The following is a 6,000-nucleotide window of genomic DNA, read 5'->3' as shown; positions in this document are numbered from 1 at the left end:
AGCAATCCTCCTGCCTCAGCTTCCAGCCTAATCTGAGATCCCTGGTTTTCCACAGTACTCCCTGATCCCTATGGGTTATTAGGGGATGGGAGTTGCCAACCTTGTAGAAAGTTTGGGATATCATTATTCTTTGGTGAGTAAACACTTTATTTTAAATAAACTGAAACACCCCCCCACACACACACCTTCTGCTTTGGTATTTATTTATTTATTTATTTATTTATTTATTTATTTTCCTTTTCTTTTTTTTGGAGCTGGGGACCGAACCCAGGGCCTTGCGCTTGCTAGGCAAGCGCTCTACCACTGAGCTAAATCCCCAACCCCCTGCTTTGGTTTTTGTAAGACAGGGTCTTTCTGTGTAAGTCAAGTCTGATCTTAGACGTGTGGTTCTCCTTCATCTGTTTCCCAAGTGCCGAAAGTACAGGCTCACACACCCAGTTTGAATTATGGACTGGTAAGAATTCAACTGACGTAACAAAAGACAATCAGATGACTTGACACAAAACCCCTGTTACCAGAGCTGTGGGTTTTGTTTCAAGGCTGAGGGGTTTGCGGGACTATCCATGGGGTGGAGGGAGCAGCAGCAGACACTATTCTCAGGAAAGAAAAGATGCTAGACTATGTCTGTTACAGTGTTTCTGTTTCTGCCTCTGAAGGGTCTAAGTCTAGGGGCCTCTCAACAGTGCTTATCAAAGAAGAGAGCGTTAGCAAGAACTAGGAGAATGAACTACAGCGGTCCTAGAAAGCAAGCAGCCCGGGGCTGGGGCTCCGTAGTAGAACTCCTGTCCGCATGCCCAAGGTCCTGGGTTCCATTCCCAGCACTAAAATAAAACAGGCTCACTGGACTGTCTTCCTTATTCTGCTGGTTTTGTCTGGAATTACATGCTATGGAATGACTCATGAGGAAGGGAGGTAGAAACCACCAAACAGAATTTATTCCCAGAAAGAATGTGAAGGAGCATCTTTTAGACACCCACTGGCGTCGGGGTGGGGGCAGGGTGCACAAGTGTGCACTTATCACAGGGTTATACGGGCAATATAGATTTGAGAGAATCCATACCAATTTTCAGGGCGTTTTCAGATTTATGTAAGATCTTGGGATCTTGGCTGTCTTGAGATGACATGTCTGCACTCTGTACCCTTGCCTGTAATTACCCGCCAGAGAACTCTACTTATGTCAGTATGGGTGGGGCCACAGGCTGGGAAACTCTCTTGCATGCTTTGTGGGTTAGACAAAATGGGGTGTCCCTCAAGGGCCACAGTCACACGGGTTGCATAGTCCTTTCTGAGTGCAGAGCTGCCATGTCTAATCTTGAGTAAGCTCAGAGGAGTGACACTTGGTTTTTCCATCTCCAGGGAATCTGCTACCCAGCAACCTTTGCAGTTCCAGAAAATGTATAGCACCTTCGTCTATAATATTAAAAGAAACGGTTACTAGATGCCGTAACTGTAATCCCAACACCATGCTATTGAAAGAGACTTGTAAAATTATAATTACTCTCTGTCCCTTACTTGTTGGGCACTTGGAAGTCCCAGGCTACGTGTCCTGGACTCAGACAATACAATTTCTAGAAAATTCTTTTTTCTTTCGTCTTTCTTGTGTATATTCGTTGTACATGGTATTGTGTTATACAACACTTTCAGCCTCCCTAAATCCTCTTACCTGGTACCCACTGGTCTGTGCATTCCCTATAGTATACAAATGTCTCATTTCTTGCCTTCTCACATCTTGTGTCGATTAAATGCCTTTACTGACTTGATCACTCTAGTTCCTCAAAGATCTCCTAAACATTTTAATTACATTTTTATTCACTTCATATGTGTGCAAGGGTGGGTAGGTTTGTGCCACAGTGTGTGCGGAACTCAGATAACAAGTTTCAAGAGTTGGTTCTTTTCTTCCTTCTTCCCTCTCCCCCTCCTTCCTCCTTTCTTTCTGCCTGCCTGACTTCTTTCTTTCCTTCCTTCCCTTTTTTTTTTTTAAAGATTTATTTATTTTAGGTATATGAGTACACTGTAGCTGTCCTCAGACACACCAGAAGAGGGCATCAGATTCCATTACAGATGGTTGTGAGCCATCACGTGGTTGCTGGGATTTGAACTCAGGACCTTTGAAAGAGCAGTCAGTGCTCTTAACCTTTAAGCCATCTCTCCAGCCCCTTCCTTCCCTCCTTCCTTTTTTTCCCTTCCTTCCTTTCTTTGCCCCAAGGGTTTCTCATAGAGGTCACTTTGTTAACTATTTCACAGATGGCCAGCCGAGGAGTGGATGGAGCGGTGGCTCTGAGCCTGTTAAGAGCACTGGTTGGTTGTTCTTCCATAGGACCAGGTTTCCACTCCCAGAACCCACATGGCAGGTCACAACCCTCTGTAACCCCAGTTCTAAAGTATCCAGCATCCTCTTGGATGTTTTGGGTACCAGGCACACACATGGTGTACATTTGTATGCAGGCAAAACACTCATCCTTACACTCCCCAGGAAGATAGGCTAAGAGAGGCTTGGTGACGATTGCCCAAGTCACAGGTGGCTCTGTAGCTCAGTCCAAGCTAACACCGCTCCACTTCACCATTAGAGCACTTCCTTATTGTGAGTGACAGTCTGGGACTGGGTCTAAGAGCTTGTGCCTTACTGTATAGCCTCATGGAAGAGGTCACATATTTACTTTGTGGATTTTCCAAGTTTCCTACAGCGCTATGTTTATTTTTGTAATTAGGAATCAATCAACCAATCAATCAATCAATCAATCATCCAAGCAAATAAAAAGAACAGGTATTTTAAAATCATCCAGAAAACAAAAAGAAACACCTCTCACTCTTCTTGTCTTGAAACCTGAAACTCCAGGAAAATAAATGGCTGCTCTGTCTCTTCAAACTCCTTCAAATTAAAATTTCAGGTATTCCATTAGAGAAAAATCAAGGCCCAACTGAGCCTCACCCCAGCCTCCACCCCTGCACTTTAGAGTTGTTTATGGAATTTCTCTTCAAATCCCTTAAGGTCGGAAGTGTAGTTCATAGTACTGGGCTAGCCTAGCCTGCGTGATGGACCCTGAGTTTGGTCTCCACTGTAAAGCTCTGAGCTAAGGTGATGAGGGAACCAGGTGGGGCGCGGGTAACGCTGAACCACAGCCTACAAGTCCAAGTTGGCAGTTCTTCCAGACTAGGCAGAAGGGCTGCTGGTGGGTACAATTTGGGACCAAAATATTTGTTTCCTGACCAAAATATTTGTTTCCTTTTTTTTTTTTTTAACAGATTATGGTTCAAACCCTTGAATGAGTTGGGAAACATCTGTTTTGACCAAAACTTCTGTCCCAGTTTCATTCGGATCGCTCTCTTGGACAGAGAGGCAGGCAGTGGCAGCTGGGAGGTCTGCGGGTGAGCGGGTGGTGTGTGCACCTGAACTTGAGGGAGATTAAGGTCTGGGCAGCCGAGGCGGGACCGAGCCCCGGAAAACCCCCCAGGGCGAGTGCTCGGCCTGGGAGGAGCCCAGCGTCTGGGTCGGGCTGAATGAAGTAAAACAGAGCGGCGCCTCGGCACCATTACCCTCAATTATGATAATTGGTGCTCTCTAGCGCGCGCATTCCCCCAGGGAGCTTGCCACGTCTCAGTCCTTCACTTCCTCCCTCACTGCTGGAGGCTGAGAAGTCTCCTAGCTTGCTGACCCCTCTGTCCATCGACTTTTTGGACCTGGTGGGGTGTGTTTGTAGATCGGGTGGTGACTGGGAGAAACTGCGGTTTATTTTTTTGTGTTTTCGACGAAAACTTAGAGGGATTCCATTTATTTTATAATTAATGTCTACATGTTCCTTTCTTGCATTCCAATAAAACAGAAACCTGTACACATACACACACACACAAGGGAGGGGAGAGAGGGGTGAGGGGGAGAGAGGGAGAGAGAGAGAGAGAGAGAGAGAGAGAGAGAGAGAGAGAGAGAGAGTCAGTTCTCTGGATGTGTGCTCCTCGTCCTCTTACTTATCCTTTCTTTCCTTCTTTCTCTATGCCCTAGCTGGAGCTGGACTCTGCGTGACGGAAAGATCCAAGACCTGAAAATGTCTTGGTTGTTCCTTTACCCATGACCTCTGGTGATATCCCGAACCACAGTCCTCACCCCAACTCCACCCCTCTGTGTTGTTTGCACTCAGAAGGGCTAGTTCCAGAAAAATTACAGATATTTAACCTTCAAGGTTGGAGGTTAAGAAAAAGAATATACGGCGCTCATTACCACCCCTTTCTTCAACCCTACCTTAAAGTTAGACAGTCTGGGGTTGGCAGCAGGGCTCAATGGTTGTGGGCTTCCTAGACTGTGGGAGGACCTGGGTTTGATCTCACAGCACCAAATAATAACCAAAGCTAGGAATTTTTAAATGTAGTAAAATCAGGTAGCCCCTTAGGAGGATGCAGGTGGATTATAGTTAATTTGAGAACATGCCTCTTTTTCAGTAGTTTTAATTCTGGAAGCTGGGACTGGAGTTCAGATGGTAAAGGATTCGCCTAGAATGCTGGGAGCTTTGGTTTTTCAGGACCACGTAAAGCAACAAAGCCTGCAATCCCACCTGGGTCTGGAGGAGGAGGAGGAGGAGCTCAAGGTCATCTTTGGCCATATATATATATATATATATATATATATATATATATATATATATATATATAATGTCAGCCTGGGCTACGTGAGACCATGTCTCAAAAAAGAAAAAAAAATGCAGGGCATGTTCATGCAAGTATGCCCTTAATTAATGGTGACTTTATTGTGTAATGCTTCTGACAGTGAATAAGCAGCTTGAGAGATCTTTAATAATAATAAAAAAAAGGTCACAGGATGGGAAGTGGGTGTTCAAAAGGCCTCCCTCTCCAGTGGGCGATCCTTCAGGAGTTTCCTAGTTTGGAGGCAGGAATTACAGCTGCCTGTGAAGAGCTAAGCTTCTTGCATAATGGTAAGTGAGCTGACCAATTTGTCTTGCCTGATTCTTGGACTCCTACCAACTGTGGGAGCAAATCTTCCCTGGCAAGACTCATGCCCTTTAGAGATACCATCGCCCTGTCCCAGCTGGAGGCTGGGTTGGCAGTAGCATAGTTCACACTTCAAGTCTTCAGCTCAAGGGAGGGGAAAATCCTAAGTCACCTGGGAAGCCATCATGAATGCGTTCAGATGACTAAACATCATTTTGAGCAAACGCTTTGTTTCTAGGAAAATACCATTTACTATTTCCATAGGCTTTTGCAGATAACACAAACACACACTAGCATCTGAATCTGAACTACTGAGACTCTCAGGGCAGGGAGGCTGTCTACCACTGCCGTCTTCCTCATTTAATTTGAGAGGATCCTGAGTTACAGAGAAGGGCATTCGTTTTGTACCTACCTCACACCACTCTTAGTCATGGAGCCTGTCATTCATATGTTTCCTACTCTCGACTTACTTCATTTACAAAGTTATATCTATTCACTTCAAAATTGAGTTGCCAACAGTAATTCATTCAAAATAAAATTTATGCAAACCTACAGTGTGGAAGCATCCATAGGAATAGAAAGGATGATGGTAATGTGTGTGTGGGCACAGATGTGTATATGTGTGCCACTGTGTATATGCGTGTCTCTGTGTGTGTGTGTGTGTGTGTGTGTGTGTGAGAGAGAGAGAGAGAGAGAGAGAGAGAGAGAGAGAGAGAGAGAACACAAGCATGTAGTGGGAGTCCCTAAGCATTGAACTCAGGGCCTTTGTATAAGGCAAGTGTTCTCCCGATGAGCTGAGTCTCAATAAGAAATGTTTGCTTGCTGTGAAGGGCTTTAATAATCTCTTGAAGGAGCCAATGGAAAAGGAAGTTGGGTACCCGTGTAGACATCTTTAGAGAACTCTCCTATATTCATGAGAGTTTATGAGATTTGGCTTATTAAGTCTACTATTAGGAACTCAAAGTGAATTGTTAGCAGCCAGAAAACTATACAATCAGAGGGAGCACTGCCATGGCTAGATGGAGTGAAGAAGCTGAATGCAGGAAAAGTGGTTAAGTGAGT

Source organism: Rattus norvegicus, chromosome 17 (assembly GCF_036323735.1).
Source record: "Rattus norvegicus strain BN/NHsdMcwi chromosome 17, GRCr8, whole genome shotgun sequence".
Classification (NCBI taxonomy): domain Eukaryota; kingdom Metazoa; phylum Chordata; class Mammalia; order Rodentia; family Muridae; genus Rattus; species Rattus norvegicus.
The sequence above is the reverse complement of the archived record's forward strand: the minus strand, read 5'-3'. Positions refer to the sequence as shown.